The 24,557-nt window shown below is 39.5% G+C and overlaps 1 protein-coding gene across 1 annotated transcript in view; it reads right to left on the bottom strand.

Moving 5' to 3' along the window:
- Positions 1-15,224: 15,224 nt before the first annotated feature.
- The window catches only part of NPR3 (natriuretic peptide receptor 3), a 106,604-nt gene continuing 97,271 nt past the window's right edge, over positions 15,225-24,557 (bottom strand). Inside the window, exon 9 of the transcript XR_009549941.1 lies at positions 15,225-15,682. The gene's annotated coding sequence lies outside the window, so the exon portion shown is untranslated. The remainder of the gene's footprint in view (positions 15,683-24,557) is intronic.

Raw genomic sequence — 24,557 nt, 5'->3', positions numbered from 1 at the left:
AGTGAGAGAAGCCAAAAAGAGGACAAATACCAAATGATCTCACTTATTAGCAGTATTTAATAAAGTAGTGATGTGGAGGAAGAGCACAAAGTGAAACATGGACTAAACATGGTGTATTGCACCAAAACAAAGGACTCTGGGGAGGGAGGGAGAGGGTGGAAAGGAAGAAAACTCTGAGGGGCTATTATATAATGAAATTGTATGCATATGTCAATGATTTCACTGTAAAGCACTAATCCCCTCAATTAAAAATAAACATAGCTGAAAGACTTGACTATAATAAGGCCATTTGGTAATAGTGATGACCTTATATAGTATATTATAGTATATATAGTATATAGTATATTATAGTATATTTGGCTCTGGCCAAATGTGACATTTCATTCCTCTTCAAATGAAGAAAGATTCAACTTGGAAGTAATATAGGAGATAGAAAAACGATCATCATGGGTCTGTGTGGTGATGCACTTGCTTGAGCATACATGTTACAATGAACAAGAACATGGGTTCAAACACCCAGGCCCCATCTGAAGGGGGAAAGCTTTGCAAGTGGTGAAGCAGTGCTACAGGTGTCTCTCTGTTTCTCTCCCTCTCTACTCCCCCTTCTTCTCTATTTTGGCTGTCTCTATCCAATAAACAAAGATAATAAAATTAAAAGAAAGAAAAATGATTATCTTTGGAGGCATAATAACATCTGGTCAAGGAAAGGTTTGTCTTCTGTATTTTCTGAGCATACAGAAATGATCTGAAATCAAGAGTCAGTTATGATATTGATATCTCTGCCTAAAATAGACAATGAATGTTTACCAAATGAAGAAATTAAGAAAATGTTCTCTAAACCTTAGATCTCTTTGAGGTAGAGTTTTATTATTATTATTATTATTGGCCTTTGAATTCAAGCATCCAAGTAGTCTATATTCAAAATCTCTGAAAAATTATAGCAATTTCTCCCAGCATTTTTAATTATTTGCCAAATATTCATTCACCAAAATATATACTTTGGTATCCAACTATATTCAAAAAACAATTTACTGTAATCTTACATTCTTGTAGCCTACTATTAATCACAAATAAAAAATAATTGTCAGCTAGGGAGTTCCATGTGGGGAGAGAAAGGCAAGGAAATAAATAAGACCTTAAACTTACTAAGGATATATAGTTTGATAGAAGAAATGAGACATAGTCATATGCAACCACAAGACAAAAAGTAGGATGTTTCTAAGAAATTATCTAGTTCAAATCTCTGATCTATAATCCCATATGTTCCTATGTAGCAATGATGTACTGTCTTTAGAATATTCAGACACTCTACATGGACTCTCATTCTCTCTTCCCTTTGTAGTCTCACCAACTTCTATCTTATTATTAAATAAATTGAATACCTCAAGGAGTCATCAGAGGCCCATCTATCCATATCCATGATTCATATATATATAGGACCCCTACATAGATCCCTCCAGACAAAATCACATTTCTAATTACTATACTTCACTGCCTACTTGGCATCTTCATTAGAAAACCTTAAAGGCACATTATAGTCAATATATCATTCCTGAGCCTCTGTTATCTTCCTGTTTATATTATAAAGTCTAACCACACTATTGCAACCCATATTTGCTTGTGTTGCTCTTTTGCAAAAAAAGAAAAAGAATCCAAAAATCCTTTAGCAGATTCCCATTGCATTTGGTTAATACAAGAGGGAGACCAACTCAGCAGTTCCAGAGTCCAGCCCCCACAAGAGAGTCCAAAGGAGGGGAGGTAAATGAAAACACTCGGAGTTAAGGAACCTTGAAACAGTTCAGGTAATGGCCGGAAATGGAACACTGGACACATTTTATTAGGGCCATATATATACAGCAAACTTTTCATGAATTTGGATCCTTCACCAAATTATGTAATTTATTTGTCTTATGGATTTGAGACATTTTCTCATTCCCTAATCTAGACTAGGAGAAGGCCAGAGTTAGTGATGTCCTTTACTGCATGTATTCTCAGAGATCTTGTGAGCTTTAGCTTGTAACACATTGAAAGCTGTTTCAGCAGCACATGTCACCATGGCACATAGGATATGGAAGGTTAGCCTCTGATAACTGCACAGCAGTGTCAGGGAGGATTTGTCTTCTGATAACTGTTTCACGAATCTACTCTGAAGTTGTGTCAGAAAAGATTTTCCACCATTTTTCTCCTGACCTGGTCCCCTAAAAATACCAAGGCTTATACTTGATTGCTCTGGCTTAGGTTGCAGTGGAACACTGGACACATTTCTTAAGGCCATATATGGCTCAACTAATTTAAGGGATACCTATGTCCATTAACAAGAAATCCTTAAAATTATGGCTCCAGATGAACCATCAATATCTTTATTTTATTTTTAATTTTATTTTATTAGTAATTTAATAATGGTTTACAAGATCATATGATTACAGTGGTATAGTTCCACACCACACCCACCACCAAAATTCTGTGTCTCCCACCCATCCCCCAGCCTCCATCTCCAAGAACAACTACCATAATTTTCAAAAAAATCTTGGAGACAGTTTGGCCACATTTTTAAAAATTTCCTAATTGAGGGGATTAATGGTTTACAGTCAACAGTGAAAAATACAGTAGTTTATACATATGTGACATTTCCCAGTTTTCCACATAACAATATGGGGTCTCTGCAGGTGAGGGCCAGGAGCTAGAACCCAGGTCCTCATGTATGGCAATGTATGCACTCTACTATATGTGCCGCCATCCAGCCCCAAGTGATCTCTTTTATTTTCTTTACATCAGATGGCAGTGATTTTATTTCTGGCACTGTGAAGGATATGGGCATCTGGAAATTGCCTACTAAAAAACAGGAAGAAATGCCAGATAAATATAACAAGCATTCCTATACATGGATAGCTGTGCTCACTAAAAATGAGTAGAAGCAGAAGCAACTGAAAGAAAATTCGGGCAAAGAAATCATGAGCCAAAGGGTTGCTGTCCTAGGTATAAAGGGGAGTTTGTTAGTTTATAGAATCCAGGACTTGAGTTTAACAGCCATATAGGAACAGAGAATAAATGTTTCAGAGAAAAGTTGCTGTGACTAACTGGTTCTCTTGGGTGACCTTGAGTGGCTCCTGGCCAGAACCAGACACCAGATCTTTCTCTCCTAAGGAAAGTCAGAAGGAACTTTCTTTGGTGATTCCTCCAGATGTGTTTCTGTCAGAAAATAAAGTTCACTTAAGTTATTAATGTATAACAATAAACTCCAGAGATGCTCAGAGAGTTCCAGCTAGTTCATTGATATTCACCCATGTATCTTCAGCATTTCGCTTTCTCATTTGTGTTCACAAAGTTAAAGATTATCTCCCACTCTTCCCACTTGTCTCATACCAAGACTTCCAGATCACAGAATGAATAGGTCAGAGGATGATGAGATGAGAACCTACCTTGTATATTAATAAACAGTCAAGCCTAGAATGCTCTTCCATAAAAATTAAGTGGTTATGTCTTTTAAGAAGGAGTAGGCATGAATTTAAAGCAAAATATGAAGTCTTTCCTTTAATAAAATACAACTTTGGCATGGCCACCTCAAACCTGAAACCAGCATCTGAGAGATTTGGAGGTCTCAGGAAAGGGCCCCAGACTCTAAGGTTAAGAAACAAGTAGACACCTGGAAATAAAGGAGGAACACAGCATCAGAATAAAAACAGTGTTTCTTATCAGTGATGTTCCTTCTCTTCAAAGAGGGCATTTCACTGTTTCCTGAGAAGGTCATTAGTCCCACAATGACTCACCAAAGAGCACCCAGAATGGCCATGTGTGCACTGGGAGACCCCCATTGGCATTGCAGGCTGTAAATTATGGTCATTCTACTGGGTAACAAGAGAGGTTCTGTCAGCTGTACAATTACTTTGTTTTGGCAGGACACTTTGGAGTCAAGAAAACATTGGCCAGAGTTCAAGGCCAAGATTTTGGATCAGCTGCCACCATAATTTTTCAGAAATGTGATGACTATTCATCAAGAAATAGTTTCCTAAGTAGGCTGCAGGAATGTCTCCTGTACATGTTCGAAAGGGATCTAAAGAATGTAGCCCTGGGGGACCTACCAGTGCAGCTGAGTTTCCATGGGCTTCTTTAGCCAAGGGTATGAAGTCCGAGTCACATCAGGAATCCTCCTCACCAAATGTAGTGGAGGAATTTGAGATTACTGTTAGTTGAGAAAGGACAAGTCTGGGCTATGTACATCCACATGACTTATGAGCACTGCAATGTAAAACCTGTCAAGATTTGGCAAACAGATCTCTTCTTTTTTTTTATTTAAGAAAGGATTAATTAACAAAAACATAGGGTAGGAGGGGTACAATTCCACACAATTCCCACCACCCAATCTCCATATCCCACCCCCTCCCCTGATAGCTTTCCCATCTCTATCCCTCTGGGAGCATGGACCCAGGGTCACTGTGGGTTGCAGAAAGTAGAAGGTCTGGCTTCTGTAATTGCTTCCCCGCTGAACATGGGCGTTGACTGGTCAGTCCATACTCCCAGTCTGCCTCTCACAGATCTCTTCTTCACTGAAATTTCCATCTTTTTCTTTTTATTTATAAAAAAGGAAACACTGACAAAACCATAGGATAAGAGGGGTACAATTCCACACAATTCTTGCCACCAGAACTCTGTATCCCATCCCCTCCCCTGATAGCTTCCCTATTCTTTATCCCTCTGTGAGTATGGACCCAAAGCCATTGTGAGATGCAGAAGTTGGAAGGTCTGGTTTCTGTAACTGCTTCCCCAATGAACACTGACATTGACAGGTCAATCCATACTCCCAGCCTGTCTCTCTCTGAAAGTTCCATCTTAAGCTTTGTGTAAGCTTCCTACACTTGTCTATATGGTGTTTTGTACCAGTAGTGAAAAGGAGAATCATGTATGCATCTGTCAATAAATGATCCCCATCGTTCCAGAGTCAGTTTCTATTCCATTCCCATCCATAGTCCTTCTTTAGAGCATCAGAAACTATCACTCACTCATACTTAAAACATTCATGGGATCAATGAAATTTAAATACCTAAGTATATGACTTGGCATTAAGAAAATTCTCTGTTCTTTTTACTGAGTATAACAATGCATCTAGACAAACACTACATTATAAACACTGTGTTTGTGGTTGTCAAGGGAAACACTCTTTTTGTCAAGGAACATATTTGCAATATGCCTGAGTACAAAAGAAGATCAAGTTTGGGTGGTGAGAGGATATGACAGTAAGGGTCAAATACTGAATTGTAAATATCATTATAAAATCATAGCAATGAGGGTTATAGAAACATCTAGTATGCTTGAACAGTCCTTTGTGGGCAGTATCTGGGTCATGTAAATGAAACCCAGAAAAAAATACAAACCATTAACTTATGATTAATTATTACATTAATTTATGGGAATAAAATGAAGTATACATATATAAGATTTATTTGCTTATTGTTTTTATTGGGGGATTAGTGTTTTACAATAAATACAGTTGTTGGTATATGTGAAACATTTCTTAGTTTTTTGCAAAATATTCTCACCCCCACCCTCTATCCTCCTCCACCATCTCACATCAGGACCTGAAAGACACCCCACCACCACCCTCCTGAGTCTTTATAAAGATTTAATTATTTATGATAGTGAAAGAGTCAGATCATCACTCTAGTATATGTTATACAAATCTGGAGATTGAATTTGGGGCCTCATATTTCAGAGTCCAGTGCTTTTACATTAAAAAAACATTTTTTTCTCTACAAAAAATTTTTTAAATTTTATTAGTGATTTAATAACAATGAACAAGATTGTAAGATAACAGGGGTACAATTTATACAGTTACCACCACCAGAGTTCTGTGTCCCATCCCCTCCATTGGAAGCTTCCCTATTCCTTTTTTTATTATTATTTAAGAAAGGATTAATTAACAAAACCACAGGGTAGGAGGGGTACAACTCCACACAATTCCCACCACCCAATCTCCATATCCCATCCCCTCCCCTGATAGGTTTCCCATTCTCTATCCCACTGGGAGCATGGACCCAGGGTCATTGTGGGTTGTAGAACGTGGAAGGTCTAGCTTCTGTAATTGCTTCCCCGCTGAACATGGGTGTTGACTGGTCGGTCCATACTCCCAGTCTGCCTCTCTCTTTCCCTAGTAGGTTGGGTCTCTGGGGAAGCTGAGCTCCAGGACACATTGGTGGGGTCTTCAGTCCAGGGAAGCCTGGCCGGCATCCTGATGGCATCTGGAACCTGGTGGCTGAAAAAAGAGAGTTAACATACAAAGCCAACAAATTGTTGAGCAATCATGGACCCAAAGCTTGGAATAGTGGAGAGGAAGTGTTAGAGGAATACTCACTGCAATCTCTAGTGTACTTCTGCTTTCAGGTATATATTTTGCAGTAGTTTATGGATACGTGTGAACATATGCTCTCTCTCACAGAAACTGGTGTATATCTAGGTTTTGGGACTTTCTTAGAAAGTGAACCACCTGAGATGGAATTAGAGTATACTATGAAAGGAAAGGTCTCACCCGAGTAATGAAGCTGAAGGGTTGTCATTCCACATGTGAAGTCTCTGGACACAGTCTGAGCTGAAGCATGTTGAGGTAGCAATCCTTGCGTTGATTAGGTTGTGATCGGCAGATGCAATATTATTTGATATGGACTGGGAGAGGCATACAGCAAAGTGGGCCCTATCCAAGGGTTCCAGGACTGGTGGAAGTAGAGGTGCTATAGTGGAGATGTGAGGTTCCTGTTGTCTTAGGGTTCACAAAGACAATGGATAGTTAACGTAATCATCACATTATTTGGTAATTGGGTTAACTTTGAAAAGTCCTTTTGTTAGGGTTTGCTGTACAGTACCCACTATCTTGTATATAGCTGTGCTATTGGTTGCTTCTGATCTACTTGGTCTAGGCTTTTAAGAGAGTCCGCATATCAAATACACAGCCTATATATTAAAAAGATTCAGTCTGTGTTTTAAAAAACTTCCAGACATACAATTTATTTTCTCCCTCTCATATTAACTAACTAGTGATTTATATGACTACATTTTACTAGGAGTGTACATAAACACCATTCCCACCACCAAGAGATGTGACCCATCCCTCCCACCCACTCCCACCCCCCACTGGCCCAGGAAGCTGCATGTCTACCCCTCACCACAGGGTTTTTACTTTGGTGCCCTAGGAAGCTTCCCTATTCTATAAGAGATTTTTAAAAAGACAGTAGCTGATCCCTGAGAGTGCTCATAGCACAAATTGATGTCCAAAATGGAGGTTGATGCTGGAGACCTCATACTATTTAAAAAATTCTATTTATGGTTCTTAGAAAATCCTGTGCTCATTTTCTGCTTTATTCTGTCTGTGCTTATACTGTTTACACTATAAAGACAATGTCAGGTACAAACAGAATTACACACAGAACTATAAATATAGTCTTGGAAAGCTTACTATGCTTCAATTATTTAATTTTTGTTCTATTTATTTAATTTATTTTTGTCATCACTGGAATTTTACCACTCCAGACCAACACTTTCAGAAAGAAGGATATTGACAGAAATGGAAGGAGAAAGTCACCACATCACAGAAGTTTCCTCTAGCATGATAGAGACTAGACTCAAACTTGGGTCATGACTATGACAAAGCAAGGGTATCATCCAAGTGAGCTATCTTGCTAGCCCTGCTTCGATTGATTAAAATTGAAAATGTTTTTCTATTTCTTTGACTAGTATTTCTGAATTTGACATGTCTATTTTGTACAGATGTGTGGTATGTGAGGGTAAGGGCAATAAAAATGGGAGTTGGGAAATCCAAAGGCTCATCAGTAAAAATTGCAATGGTCAGATTCCATGGAGTCATGTTTTTGGGTCACAGGCCAATTCCTATCCCCTAATTTGCAATGCATACACAAATCTCACTGCAACAGCAAGGGTTTCTTATGAAACACCCATTTGGGACTATCAGTTGAGGTCATACAAGCATTCTTGTGTTTTAAGAATTTCTGTTGTGGGAATCAAAATCTGACCTCTCAGCAGAACTTCAGGGAGGAACTTTCTCCAGGACGACTGTTAAACTGGGAGATTCAATCAAGTTTAAGTATCTTTTAGAACCTGACAAGTACTTCTTTCTCTAACATTAAAAGGAGCTGTCTTATGTTTACTGGGTGTCAGTTTTGAGATGTTGAATAGATCATTTAATTTCTCAGCACATCTATTTCCTTATCTGAAGAAGAAGAAGCACTAGTAAGTTGAGTTTGGGGCTTAGCAATAAGTCTAAGAATAGGATAGGATACTGTGTTTGTAACTACTGAGCAAATTTTCCTAGAGGGAATATGCCAAGATGTGCAGACTTTGCTGATTTTTGTAAATACTGAAACCACCCACAGCCAATCACAGTTTTCCAGTGGATGTCACTGAAGGGGAAGGTGGGAAGAAGTAGACAGTAGAGCACTATCGCTTTGTATTTCCCTACAACAGCACACCAGGCAATAGCCTCAAAAGCACAAAGAATAGTAAAATAACCAGAAAGCAATGTCATGAGTATGTATTGCCTTTGCTTTTTATTAATACAAATTAATTGTAGTTTTTTATTCTTTCATTATCAAAATTGGTTTTGTTTACCAACCAGCCCATAACTTTGATAAAAAATTATAATTGCATCTCAGGATTACGAACCAGTCACAAGACCCTAGTTGTGTAATTGGCTTCTTTCATAGAAAGAGATAGGCTGGAAGTAGGGATCGACCTGCCAATGCCCATGTTCAGTGGAGAAGCAATTACAGAAGCCAGACCTTTCACCTTCTGCATCGCATAAAGATCCTGGGTCCATGAACCCAGAGAAATAAAGAATAGGAAAGCTTTCAAGGGAGGGAAGGGCAGAGCTCTGTAGCTCTGATGGTGAGAATTATGTGGGATTGTACACCTTTTATCCTATGGTCTTCTCAATATTTCCATTTTTATAAATAAAATTTTAAAAGGAAGGAGAGAGAGCGATCCTCCAGGAGCAGTAGAATCATACAGGCATGATGTCCTAGAAAAGATCTGGTGGCAAAAAATAAAAGTTTCAGACTCTGAGTAGAGGTAAACTTGAATGAGAAGGTACAGGATCTTGAAAATATAACACAAATGGGAAATAAAATGAAAAAAAAGCAAGAACACAGAGTTTTTGGTGTCATGATTTTTTATGCATTTAATGAAAATAATGATTTATAGGATACTTGATATTTATAGGATACCTGTACATATGTTGACACATGAATACATTTTCCTATCTCCCCATAAGTGTCTGCAAACCACTCCTGCTACCCACCCAAATCCCTCTTCAACATATGTACAGGGTAATCACAGCCTCCCTCCTCTCCTCCTAGTCCAGGTTCCTTTGATTTGCAGCAATACACCATACACTGTCTAAGTGTAACTCTGTGTCTCTCTCTTCTTGCTTTGCTCCTGAACCTATGAGATCATCTAGTATGTGTACTTCTCTTGGATTACCTTACTTAACATGGTTCCTTACCAAAGAAAAAACCTAGATGGTCAACAGATATGATAAAATGCCCAGAGCCACTCATTATTAGATAAATGTGAATAAAGATAACAATGAGATACCATTTTACAGATGCAAAGATATCTTACATTAAGAAAGGACAAAAACAAGTGTTGGCAAGGGTGTAGAGAAAGAAGAAAACTACATACTTGGCAGGTATGCAGATTGGTTCAGCCCCCTATGGGAAAGAGTCTAGAAGTTCCTCAGAACACTTATGATTCCTCTCCGAGGGATCTACCTCCAAAAAACACAGAAACATCTATCCAAAGATACCTCAGAATGACAGGGCCATGGGGTAGCTAACCCTATGTTCTCCTTTTTTTTTTAACCCTTAATTCAAAGCAAGTTAAGTTGAGAAAAAGACTTAAAGTAGGAAAAAATGTTTTCAGTGTGATCAATTGAAAGGATACAATAAGTAGCAGTCTCTACTGTATTGCACTATCATTATCACATTATTATCAATGTTATTGTCATGACCATAAGTGGATACAGAGGGGTCTGTTTCACTATAGAAGCTGTTTCACTATAGAAGAAGTTTAGCCAGACTCACAAAACAAAAAAAGGAGAAGACCCAAATAAATCAGATAGTAAATGAAAGAGGAGAAATCACAACAGACACTGCAGAAATTCAACATATCATGCGAGGCTTCTATGAACAACTATATGCCACCAAGCTAGAGAACCTGCAAGAAATGAATGATTTCCTAGATACCTACCAACTTCCAAAACTAAGTAAAGAGGAAGTGGATAACATGAACAGGCCCATCACAGCTAATGAAATTGAAACAGTTATCAAAAATCTTCCCAAAAATAAAAGTCCTGGACCAGATGGTTTTACAAATGAATTCTACAAAACCTTCAAAGAAGAACTAATACCTCTACTTTTAAAAGTCTTCCAGAAGATTGAAGACACTGGAATACTCCCTGCCAGCTTCTATGAAGCCAACATCACCCTGATACCAAAAGCAGACAGGGACACAACCAAAAAAGAAAACTACAGACCAATATCTCTAATGAACATAGATGCGAAAATATTGAACAAAATTCTAGCCAACCGGATACAGCAGTATATCAAAAAAATTGTTCATCATGACCAAGTGGGGTTTATCCCAGGCATGCAAGGTTGGTTTAATATACGTAAATCACCACATTTAATATACGTAAATCACATGATCCACCACATCAACAAAAGCAAGACCAAAAACCACATGATCATATCAATAGATGCAGAGAAAGCCTTTGACAAAATACAACATCCCTTTATGATCAAAACACTACAAAAAATAGGAATAGATGGAAAATTCCTGAAGATAGTGGAGTCTATATATAGCAAACCTACAGCCAACATCATACTCAATGGTGAAAAACTGGAAGCATTTCCCCTCAGATCAGGTACTAGACAGGGCTGCCCACTATCACCATTACTATTCAACATAGTGTTGGAAGTTCTTGCCATAGCAATCAGGCAGGAGCAAGGAATTAAAGGAATACAGATTGGAAGAGAAGAAGTCAAACTCTCCTTATTTGCAGATGACATGATAGTATACATGGAAAAACCTAAGGAATCTAGCAAGAAGCTTTTGGAAATCATCAGGCAATACAGTAATGTGTCAGGCTATAAAATTAACATTCAAAAGTCAGTGGCATTCCTCTATGCAAACACTAAGTTAGAAGAAATTGAAATCCAGAAATCAGTTCCTTTTTCTATAGCAACAAAAACAATAAAATATCTAGGAATAAACCTAACCAAAGAAGTGAAAGACTTGTATACTGAAAATTATGAGTCACTACTCAAAGAAATTGAAAAAGACACAAAGAAGTGGAAAGATATTCCATGCTCATGGGTTGGAAGAATTAACATCATCAAAATGAATATATTACCCAGAGCCATCTACAAATTTAATGCTATCCCCATCAAGATCCCAAGCACATTTTTTAGGAGAATAGAACAAATGCTACAAATGTTTATCTGGAACCAGAAAAGACCTAGAATTGCCAAAACAATCTTGAGAAAAAAGAACAGAACCGGAGGCATCACACTGCCAGATTTCAAACTATATTATAGGGCCATTGTCATCAAAACTGCTTGGTACTGGAACATGAACAGACACACTGACCAGTGGAATAGAATTGAGAGCCCAGAAATGAGGCCCCACACCTATGGACATCTAATCTTTGACAAAGGGGCCCAGACTATTACATGGGGAAAGCAGAGTCTCTTCAACAAATGGTGTTGGAAACAATGGGTTGAAACATGCAGAAGAATGAAGCTGAATCACTGTATTTCACCAAATACAAAAGTAAATTCCAAGTGGATCAAGGACTTGGATGTTAGACCAGAAACTATCAGATACTTAGAGGAAAATATTGGAAGAACTTTTTTCCGCATAAATTTTAAAGACATTTTCAATGAAACGAATCCAACTACAAGGAAGACTAAGGCAAGTATAAACCTATGGGACTACATCAAATTAAAAAGCTTCTTCACAGCAAAAGAAACCACTACCCAAATCAAGAGACCCCTCACAGAATGGGAGAAGATCTTTACATGCCATACATCAGATAAGAGTTTAATAACCAACATATATAAAGAGCTTACCAGACTCAACAACAAGACAACAAATAACCCCATCCAAAAATGGGGGGAGGAATTGGACAGAATATTCACCACAGAAGAGATCCAAAAGGCCAAGAAACACATGAAAAAATGCTCCAAGTCTCTGATTGTCAGAGAAATGCAAATCAAGACAACAATGAGATATCACTTCACTCCTGTGAGAATGTCACACATCAGAAAAGGTAACAGCAGAAAATGCTGGAGAGGATGTGGGGTCAAAGGAACCCTCCTGCACTGCTGGTGGGAATGTCAATTGGTCCAGCCTCTGTGGAGAACAGTCTGGAGAACTCTCAGAAGGCTAGAAATGGACCTACCCTATGACCCTGCAATTCCCCTCCTGGGGATATATCCTAAGGAACCCAACACATCCATCCAAAAAGATCTGTGTACACATATGTTCTTGGCAGCACAATTTGTAATAGCCAAAACCTGGAAGCAACCCAGGTGTCCAACAACAGATGAGTGGCTGAGCAAGTTGTGGTATATATACACAATGGCATACTACTCAGCTGTAAAAAATGGTGACTTCACCGTTTTCAGCCGATCTTGGATGGACCTTGAAAAAATCATGTTGAGTGAAATAAGTCAGAAACAGAAGGATGAATATGGGATGATCTCACTCTCAGGCCGAGGTTGAAAAACAAGATTAGAAAAGAAAACACAAGTCGAACCTAAAATGGAATTGGAGTATTACATCAAAGTAAAAGACTCTGGGGTGGGTGGGTGGGTGGGGAGAATACAGGTCCATGAAAAATAACGAATGAAATAGTGGGGGTTGTATTGCTAAATGGGAATCTGGGGAATGTTATGCATGTAAAAAAAAAAAAAAAAAGGAAGAAGAAGTAGAAACGCAAAGCAGAAATTGACTGAGTTTGGAGTATGGCACCAAAGTAAGAAAGCAGAAGTATACTAGAGTTTGCAGTGAGTACCTCCCTAATACTTCCTCTCCACTTTTCCAAGCTTTGGGTCCATGATTGCTCAACAATTTGTTTGGCTTTGTATGTTAACTCTCTTTTCAGTCACCAGGTTCCAGGTGTCATCAGGATGCCAGCCAGACTTCCCTGGATTGAAGACACCACCAATGTGTCCTGGAGCTCAGCTTCCCCAGAGACCCATCGTACTAGGGAAAGAGAGAGGCAGACTGGGAGTGTGGACCGACCAGTCAACGCCCATGTTCAGCGAGGAAGCAATTACAGAAGCCAGACCTTCTACCTTCTGCAACCCTCAATGACCCTGGGTCCATGCTCCCAGAGGGATAGAGAATGGGAAAGCTATCGGGGGAGGGGGTGGGATATGGAGATTGGGCGGTGGGAATTGTGTGGAGTTATACCCCTCCTAAAAAAAAAAAGAAAGAAAGACAGAAAGAGGAAGACAGAAAAAGAAAATTGATGCAGCCTGGGAGGTGGCACAGTGGATGTAGCACTGGCCTCTCAAACATGAGGTCCTGACTTCTATGCCCAGCACCCCATGTGCCAGAATGATGCTCTGGTTCTCTCTGTCCTCCTCTCTCCCATTAATAGATCAAGAAATACAACCTTAAGAAAGAATAAAAGACCAAAGGAAGGAAGGAAGAAAGAAAGAAAGAAAGAATGAAAGAAAGAAAGAAAGAAAGAAAGAAAGAAAGAAAGAAAGAAAGAATGAATGAATGTGAGAGAAAGAATGACCCAGGATGTGGCACAGTGGATAAGATATTGGAGTCTCAAGTATAAGGTCCTGAGTTCAATCCCCAGCAGCACATGTATCAGATCTGGTTTTCTTTCTGCTATCTCCCTCATTAATCAATCAATAAAATATTTTTAACTAAAAAAAAAAAGAAGCTGTTTGGGAGAAGATCTTAGCGTTCAATACTCGAACCTAGTTTTGAGAAACAACTATAGAGCCCTAGGTCAGGTGGACGGTGGTAAATAGTTAATTGTATCCACAGAAATTTTTTCAAGAATGGGAACTCACTGCCCTAGTCCAACTTTCTAGCCCTTTTCTCTACTCTGACACCATTTTCTCAGACAATATTTTTATCCAACTTCAAGCTAGTTATCAAATTCAAGTAAAACTATCATAAATGTGTGCCCCCAGGAACATGCCTAAGATGGACTTTCTAGCTTTCTTCTACCCTAATACCCCTAATCTCACCTGCTCTATTTCTACTTTTTGGTTCCTGTTCATTAATCATTTTGTCTCAATTTATGTCCTGCCATCTTCCAGAGACCAAGTTGCAGATGTACCATGATTTCATCCTGACTTCTCTGGGAAGATGACCTCAACAATGTGTCCTGGAACCTCGTACTTCCAGAGGTCTGGCCCACTGGGGGAGGATAAAAACAGGCTGGAGATATAAATTGACCTGCCAATACCCATATCCAGCAGAGAAGCAATTACAGAAGCCAGAACTGCTACTTTATGCACCCCCCAAAAAAACCTTGATTTATTCTTCCAGCGAGGGAGAAGTGATAGGAGGGCTTTGAACTCCAGCTTCATCAGCACCCAGAGAGAGAAGAGGAAAAAGAGAGGGACATATGGCGGTGGTAACATTGTCATAAGTTACTTGGAGGGGAAAAGAGGACAGGATTGGCAAGAAAAATGGTGCAATTATGTATAAACATAGACAGATAGCTGCAAAGGTGATGGCTGACCCGTGTAGTGGTTTACAGTGGAGTAACTGAAAATTCAAAACCTTGGTAATGGGAATAAGTGGATTTATACCCCTGTTGACATGCAGTTTTGTAAATCAATATTAAATCACTAAAAAAATTAAATTTAATTTAAAAAGAGAGAAACAACTATGGAAATCTTTGAAGGCAAGAGCCTTGGGCAGAGCCATGTGTTTGACCAGTGTCTGTGGTTTGAAAATTAACTGTTAATCACTCAGCTAGTCAGAATTCAAGGGATTTCAAAAGAACAACAAAGATAAACTACTGGGAATCTGGGTCAGAACACAAGTTTTATATGATCCTTCAAAGTAATAGCTAGCAAACCACAGGAAGACAACAGGCAAAGCTGGCCAAGAAGGTCAGAGATATTCTGTATGGATACAGAAACAAGAGTGTCTGATGTAATTCTGTCAACAGACCAATACTTTATGACTGGAGGATTTTGTGGATTTCAACCACTATTTGCCAACATTTTATTTCATCAAGTAAAAAGATTTTTAAAAAAATCTAGCACAACTACAGATACAAAGTCAAACAGAATCTCACTGGTAAGGTCAGTACTTTAACGTTGGATAGTACTTTAATGTTGGATTGATTTGTTTACAAACATTCACCCATCCATTGCTATCCTAATTTTTTTTTTTTTGCCTGGGAGGTGGAGCAACTGGTAGAAAGCATATATGCATATGTTACCATGGGATAGGATCTGGGTTCACAACCCTGGTGTCCACCTGCAAGGGGAAAGCTTCATAAGCAGTGGAACAGTACAGCAGGTTTCACTTCTTCTTCTCCTTTTCCTTCTCCTTCTTCTTCTTCTTCTTTTCATCTCTTCTTCTCTTCCCTCTCCTCCTCTTCTTCCTTCTTCTTCTCTCTCCTTGTCTGTCTCTATAAGAAAAAAGAAAAAGTAAAGTGGACAATTAGAGAGGTGGAGTTGTGCAGGCGCCAAGCCCCAGTGACAAAATAAAGGAATGGATTTGACACAAATAAGGGAATCTCCCTGAACTGGCATCAGTCTACAGATGGCATCTGGAAACTTCTGAGTTCTAATTCTAAAGTCTGCTCCAAAAGCAATTTTTCTGATCATTTTAATACATGATAGGGTAGATGTGACAAATTATTAAAGATGGGAAGATTTGTAGGGACATACGCACTCCTATGTTCATAGCTACATTATTCAAAATAGCCAAAGAGTGAAAGATCCCTAAATGTCTATCAACAGACATCTGGCTGAAGAAATTATTGGAGGGTGGGGGAAGATAACATAGTGGTTATGCAGAAAGGCTCAAGCCTGAGGCTCCAAAGTCCCAGGTTCAATTCCCAATACCACCATAACCAGAGCTGAGCAGTGCTCTGGTAAACAAAATTAAAAGAAGGAGGAGGAGGAGAAGTAGTAATTATGGGATATATATTCCATAGAATACTATTCTGCAATCAAAAAAGATAATATTGTGGCCTTTGGGACAAAATGAACACAACTGGAGGTGATTATGCTTAGTGAAATAAGAGGTGAAAGACAACTATCAGATAGTTTCACTCATATATGGAATCTAGAGAACCAATACACATGAACTTGAAAAAAATAAAAACATAAGCAAGAAAATTGTTTCTAAGACTTGTAAGAACTCTGGTGGTTATCTTTGGTAAGTAGGAGGGTAAGGATACAGAACTTAGGTGATTGGAATGGTGTGGAACTGTATATGTAATCTTATAATCATGTAATCTACTATTACTCACAAATTTAAAATGAAAAATTATAAAATAAATGTGGAAGGATTTTGAGTCACCTGGGCAAACTTAGGGTATGCACATGACAAGCTAGAGAGAAAGAGACAGATGTGCAGTGTCAGAAATTTTTAAGAACCAGAAGCTTGAAAGTTATGATGATAAGAGACTCGGTCAAGTGGTAGTAGAAGAGATGTCACAAAACAGAGTGTGTGCTCCTAAAGTCCTGATATCAGTTAAGTTAAAAAAGCAGATATGTGAACAGCAGGAGTGTTAGGGCTCTGACAAATCAGAGCACTGACCCCATCCAAAGATATTCAGCTTCCTTTTTAAAATTTCCAAGCACTGGCCAATCAAATAAAACATGTCTTCAGCCCACCCACCAATAATCCCTGAGACTGTGCCACTAAATAAAGCAGAGCTCACCTGAAGCTCAGAAAGACAGGGGAACTTATGGAGGAGCTGCAGTGTGGAGCACAGTAGAGTTTCCAGCCAGAAGGGAAGCCGAGGATAAAAAGTTTCAGAACAAGCTACCAAAATATCTCACTGGGATAGTGAACCTGCCTTGTCATGTGTGTGATCTAAGTTTGAGCCCAACCCCTAAAACACTAGAAGAAACTTCAGTGTTGCAGTCTACTTGTCATCTATATATCTATCTGAAAAAGTCACCCAAATGGTGGAGCCCTCATGATGACAATAATAATAAAATAAGGTGAAGACAAAACAAGAGAGAGAATGTTTTTTGATTAATGTTTGAATAAATTTAATTCAATACAACTTACAGGACCAAAGATGTAATAAATAATGAATCAATACAGCAAGATTGAGAGTTTAGGGCGGTGTGTGAACACAAAACATGACAACTAACTGGTAAGAAATGAGAGCTATGGGAACAGGCAGTGGTGCACCTGGTTAAAGCACACACATTACACTGTACAAGGATTCAAATTCAAGCCCCTGGTCCCCACCTTCGGGGGAAAATTTCATGGGTGAAGCAGTGCTGCAGGTGTTGCTTTGTCTCTCTCACTATCTTCCCCTCCCCTCTCAATTTCTCTCTGTCTCAATTCAATAATAAATAAATAAATTTAAATGAGAGCCATTAAAATATATTATACAAAAAGTCTGCTGGTGCAGTTGACACAGCAGACATGTTATAATGTGCATAAGCCAAGGTTCAAGCCCCTACACCCCCCACCTTCAGGGGGAAGGCTTCACGAGTAGAGAGGTAGTATTGCAGCTATCTCTCTCTCTTCATCTCTATCTTCCCCTCCTCAATTTTTCTCTCTCTATTCAATAAATACATGACATTTTAAAAGAAAAGGTATTGAGCAAAAAGGTGACCTAGTCAAGGCAGTATTTTATGAAGACTGACAAGGCAAAACTGAGTAAGAAGAAATAAGGAGCAAGTTAGGAGGCTAACAATCTGGGAGAGTAAGGTAATAAAGATTTGTTTCATGATTATGAAGATGCAAAGGAGTGATGGATGGGAATGTGTGAATGTGACAGTGCTGAAAGGAAACAAGATCTATTTTATGTGAGAATGACTTCACCACTGGTTTGGTAATCTTGTTTAGAACCAACAGAATTACTTCAAAACGGGCCAGGCGGTGGCGCACCCAGCAGAATGACTTCAAATCCAGCTCTGCCACTTGGTAGCTGGAAGACCACAGGACTATTCCTTTGATTCTCTAAGCCTCACTATGCAGACCTCTGAAGTGAAAATCATAGTCCCACTTCCTAGGAGTGGAATATAGCAACTATATAAAGGTTAAACAAATGGACAAAGGTCTGGGAGGTGGCACATCTGATTAGATGCACACATTACAGTGTGTGAGGATCCCAGTTCAAGTCTCTGGTCCCCACCTACAGGAAAACAAGCTTCATAAGTGATAAAGCAGTGCTGTGGGTGTCTCTCTTTCTCTTGCACTATCTCCCCCTTCCCTCTTGATTTTTCTGTCTTTATTCAGTAAATAGATAATAATAATAATAAATATTTTTTAATTATTTAAGAAAGGATATTAGTTTTTTAAAAAATGAATAGGCACATATGAGCTGCATAGCCCAATCTCTGCATGGAGAGAACTTTCAACGAGTAGTAGTTACAGTTACTAGATTGAGAAAGGCATGTACTCTTCTTGTTCATTCTTCATTTTTTCTTCTCACTAAAATGCTAAATCTTAGTCACTAAGTCATACAAATTTAAAATAACAGGTGGTTATGCTATCTTTTTAACTTTCTTTTGATTGAAAGTAAAAACCCAGGGGACCAACAAAACAGCTCACTTGGATGGTCAAGTTCAGACTCAGCCCTCACCACAATGAAGGAAATTTTCATGCTATGATCTCTATCCCCCTCCTCCCTCCCCCTTCCCCTTCCCCTCCCTTTCCTTCTCCCTCTCTCTTCAGCCCCCCCCCCATCTGTCTGAGCATAAAGGAAGAAAAGGAGGGAGAGAAGGAAGGAAAGAAAGAGGGAAGGAAAGAGAGAGGAAGAGGAATAAAAGACAGTGTGTGTGCTGCTTTGGCATGTGCATAACCCAGTTTCAAATCGGCCACCACATCACTGAAGCAGAGAGAGATGGAGGGGGAGGATGGGGAGGGAGAGACCAGAACAATACTCCATTTTTAAGTATTTTATTGTTTTATTTCTGTTCTTTTCTATATTATTTTATTTGTTTTATTTTAATGAGAGAGAGAAGACACTGGAGTACTAATCAGCTCTGGCTTATGGTAGGGCAGGGCATTGAGCCTGGAACTTTGGAATCTCAGGCATAAAAGTCTTTTTGCATAACCATTGTGTTATTTCTCCTTCCCAAAACTCCTTCATTCTGTGTGGTGTCAGGGATCAAATCCAAGCCCTCATGCATGCAAGCTTGGCACAAACTATGGCTAACCCAGTTCCCGAGTCCATGGTCTATTTAGGTATGGTCTTTTGTTTTATTTTTGTAAGCCTTTGAAACCTCCCAAGCAAGATGCCCCTGCTGCAGGACCATGGATCTCTCAGACATAGCTCGCTCTTCTTGAACATTCCCTACCTAGTCCTCCAGCTCCATCCAGGTGGGTACTGGGCACTGGTCACTGGACTAAGAAATGGAAAGGGGTGACTCAACTTGAGATGCAGCCTCCCAGCCTTGCCTGTCTCAATCCTCATTCTGAGTGGTCAGAAGTCCTTGCAGAAGAGCAGTTTTGTCCATATCTGGTCTTTGGGATCACAGGCCTAGGGTAGGAGGCCTCAGTGAACACATTCTCAATCATGTATCTCTTGACTTCCTGGAGTAGTGGTGGAGTAAGAACCCCCTTTGTCTGTCATAGAACCTACCCATCTACCTACCAGCACTCTTAGATGCTATTACTTACATTTGGGACAAAATCTCAAGGAAGACCAGGAACTGAGAACTAAAAACACTGGAAGGCCTCTATATTTTAAGGAGTCAAGGATTGTCTGCTTATGGCTGTTAATGGGGATGAAGCCCATGGAGCAAGTGTTAGAATCATCTCAGCAAAGGGCAAAAACCAGGAGATAAGCAGCAGGGGTAACAAGCTGGGCCAGCTATGGCACCTCAACTCTGAGAAAAGAGATTTGAGTGGCACTGGCCTTCTGAATGCTTGTGAGGCAATATGGCTGCTGCTCTCCACCTCCTGGCTCTCATCTGGATCCTCTGGGAGGGGGGTGATACACAGAAGAAAGATCTTTCCTCCACACTCTTTCTTATATTAGTCGCAAAGAGTGTGGGGGCTACTGGTCATCAAACCAAACTGTCCTGAAAAGGTCTCCAAAGAGCTAACTCTGGCCTTCACCCCATCATTCACAAAGCTTGAAGAAATCAAGTGAGATAAGTCAGAAACAAAAGGATGAATATGGGATGATCTTACTCATAGACATAAGTTAAAAAAACAAGATCAGAAGAGAAAACACAAAGCAGAACTTGGACTAGAGTTGGTGTATTGCAACAAAGAAAGACTTTGGGGTGGGAGGAAGGGCTTAGGTCCTGGAACATTATGACAAAGGAGGACATAATGGGGGTTGAATTGTTATGCGGAAAACTAGGAAATATTATGCATGTACAAACTATTGTATTTTACTGTTGACTGTAAAACATTAATCTCCAAATAAAGAAATAAAAGGGGGGCAACTCTGAGTTTTGTCTTTTTCTCCAATTAAAAAGGAAGGAACAATGATGATATGATTGAGCACCTCAGTATGTGGCAAGGCAGGATTCTAAGTATGAAGCCCTCACTGAAGCAGAGAGATTGGACCAAGATTATCCCCATTGTCACAAGGCAGCTTAGCCACACATATCAGAATCAAACTTTCTACCTGAGGACTGAAGCAGGAGTGTCCTCACCTATGAAATGGAACAGTTAGCGCTTCAGCTGCCACTGACCTTCAGAGAAATACTAAGCCTATGCAAGAAACAATTTTCTTGGCTCTAGTTTTGTGCTAACAGAACACTTATCAAATTGTTGGGGTTTTATTTGTTTGTTTTTAGGTAGGCAGAGCAGCAGAGAATGAGACTACAGTTCTGAGGCTTCCTTCAATGTAATGGGGGCTGGGCTTGAAGCTGGGTCGTGAGCATGGTGAAGCAATGTACTATTCATGCAAGTTATTTCACTGACCCATTGCTAGACTTTGTTTGTTTGTTTGTTTTGGGGGGGTGTTTGTTTGTTTTTAAGATACAATGATTTGAATCTCTCCTAATAGCATCCTACCCTAGAAGTCCATGGTTTAGGGTTAGTGGAAGCCTAACTCACTGGTATTTGGGAGTCCCCTAGGCCATCCCATGGCCCACTAGCCACATTCATAAAGCACCTTTGATCTACTGAGGTATGGTGAATATACAAGAATTTAAGAAGAGGAATAGGAAACTGAATAACAAAAGTTAAATTCAAGGCCCCATCGTCCCCAAGATGATATTGAGGAGTAGAGAAATATCTTATATTATGAACTAACTTTTTGTGTTGCCACCACCTTCCAAATGCATTTGGTGAAACTCTACTACTCATTATGGCTCTATTACAAAATCTTTAAGGAAGTAATAAAGGGGATTGGGGAGATAGTACAGTGGTTATGGTTATGCATAAAGACTTTCATGCCTAAGAAATCAAAGGTTCCAAGTTCAATTCCCAGAACCACCACAATAATCCAGAGGGGAGAAGTGAAAAAAAAAAAAAAAAAAAAAAAAAGGAAAGGTCTCTAGGGTGGAGTAAAGTGTTTAGTTCCTGGAATATGATGGCATAGGACCTAGGTGGGAGCTTATAGTGTTACATGAAAAACTGAGAAATGTTACACATATACCAACTAGTATATTTTACTGTCAACTGTAAACCATCAATCCCTCCAATAAAGACAACCAAAAGGAAGTAATGAAAGTAAATTGAGATGATGCAGTAAGTTAAGCACACATAGCGCTAAACGTAAGGACCAGCGTAAGAATCCCGGTTTGAAATCCCAGCTCCCCACCTACAGGGGTTCGCTTCACAGGCAATGAAACAGTTCTCTCTGTTCTATCCAACAACAAAGACATCAATAAAAAGAACAATAATAACAACAACAATGATAAACAACAAGGGTAACAAAAGGTAAAACAAATAAAAAGAGTAAATTGAGGGTTTTTCATTTTTATTTACAAAATGGAAATATTACCAAGGCCATTTCCACACAATTCACACCACCAGAACTCCATATCCCATCCCATCCCCTGATAGCTTTCCTATTCTTTATCCCTCTGGGAGTATGGACCCTGGGTCATTATGGGGTGCAGAAGGTGGAAGGTCTGGCTTCTATAATTGCGTCCCTGCTGAACATAAGTGTCAACAGGTTGATCCATACTCTCAGCCTGTCTCTCTCTTTCCCTAGCGGGGCAGAGCTCTAGGGAAGCAGGGCTCTTGGACACATTGGTGAGGTTGTCTGCCCAGGGATGTCTGGTTAGCATCATGGTAGCATCTGGTACCTGATGGCTGAAAAAGAGTTAAGATATAAGGCAGAACAAATTGTTGACTAATCATGAACCTAAAGGCAGGTATATTGCAGATGAAGATTTTGGAAAAAGCTAGTAGGTCTATTTTAGGTATATTCCTAGGGGCCCACGACTATACTAGTTTTTGCCTGAGCCTGACATCTAATGTGCAGGTGGACCCAAGTTATTGACTGGGGAGATGGTGTTATAGTTAGAAAAAGGATTAGAAAGCTGGATCAGGGAAGAGAATAGCTCCCAAATATGGGGAAAGTATATTAATATTGTTAACTATAAACCCCATCTATTTGATCTGGGGCCCATATTCAGCACAGGAGCCATTGTAACCTCTGCATCCCTGTAGGTCTGAGCTTGCAATCTGTGGTCACATCTAGGAACATTCCAGGCTGCACTGAGTTCAGGACTCATCTTTCTCAGGTGATGGGTAGAGTATGTTTGTCCAACCTCCCTTCAGAGAATGAAACATTTTCTCCCACTGTTGATCCACATTGAGAGAAAGTTCATATATGGGCCCACAAAGGGGTCCATTATATTGTTACTGATGAAGATGACCAGTAGCAGTGGAGAGAGGGATCTATCAGAGGCCTAGGCCCATCATGTCTTTGTGGGACTCCCAGGACTCCATATCTAGGGCCCCAGGTAATGAAGTGGCCTAGTAGTAACCAGAGAGTCATCATTAAAGTATGACAGTCTCTCGCCCTTATTCCGCTTCTGTAGTCCTTACTTTGTTGTTGTTGTTTTTTTAAAGATTTTATTTATTTATGAGAAAGATAGGAGGAGAGAGAAAGAAGCATACATCACTGTGGAACATGTGCTACCAGGGATCGAACTTGGGACTTCATGCTTGAGAGTCCAAAGCTTTATCACTGCACCACATGCCAGACCACTGTAGTCCTTACTTTGTCTGACAAGGTTAGGTTTGGAGTGATTGAGGGGTTTGTAATAGGAGGAAGGTGAGGAGGGTATATAGGTCTAAGTAGAAACTATTTTATTAAGTAATTTATGGTGTCATTTGGGTCTATTTGCTTGCTGAATTTATTGACTCATTGCAAACTGTTGTGCACTTTTGCTGTAAGGGATATGTTTTTCCCTAACTTATGGATATGTGTACATATTCCCTACCTCATGGGTCCTGGTCTATATCTAGGTTTTGAGGTTTGTTAAGAGGTGTACCACCCAAAATGGGATTAAGGAATCCTATGAGCTAGAAAAGGTCTCACCAGAGTAATGAGGCTGAAGGGTGGACATTCCAGGCCTGACGTCTCTGGACACAGTCTGAAGTGAAGCATGCCAAGATGATACTGGTTACATTGATTGGGTTGGGGTCAGCAGATGCAGTATCAGTTGGTATGAATTGAGAAAAGCATGTAGGAAAGTGAACCCTACCCTAGAGTTTCCAGGACTGGGAGAAATATGGACTTTATAGAGAAAGGGGAAGGTTCTTGCTATCCTAGAGTTTAAGAAAGCAGTAGATAGTTATTGCTATAACCAAATTATTTGACAATTGGGTTAATTTTGAAAATCTCATTGTTAGGACTTGCTGTATCAGAGAAGACCTTAACATAACTTATTTCCTATTATGCAATTTAAATATAGCTGTATCTTATAAAGTAACAGCACCAGTTGCTTCTGTTCTCTCTGGTCTTTTAGGAGATTTAATATTTCAAAGAACAAGTCACTATTAAAAATATACTAACAATTTGAGCCCACTATTAAAATTCCATCTGATTACCAATTTGAAGTCTTAAGTGCTTAAACTGAAGTAACATATACTCAGAGCTATCAAAAAGTTTGAGACATTCGATCTATTTTTCCCCTTAGTGATTTGTGAGACTATAAGTTAATAGGAGTGTATATTAACACCATTCCCACCACCAAAGCTTTGTGTCCCTCCCTCCTCCCAACAAGTGAAGCTGAACATCACCCTCCACCCAGAGATTTTTTTCTTTGGTGCCCTACTCCAAACTCGGTCAGATACTGCTTTGAGTTTCCGTTTCTGTTCTTCTTTCTCAACTTCTGTTTATGAGTGGAATCATCTCATACTCATCTTTGTTTTTCTGACTTATC

This window comes from Erinaceus europaeus, chromosome 5 (genome assembly GCF_950295315.1).
Source record: "Erinaceus europaeus chromosome 5, mEriEur2.1, whole genome shotgun sequence".
Taxonomy (NCBI): domain Eukaryota; kingdom Metazoa; phylum Chordata; class Mammalia; order Eulipotyphla; family Erinaceidae; genus Erinaceus; species Erinaceus europaeus.
Note: the sequence above shows the minus strand (reverse complement) of the source record. Positions and strands in the feature narration are given on the sequence as shown.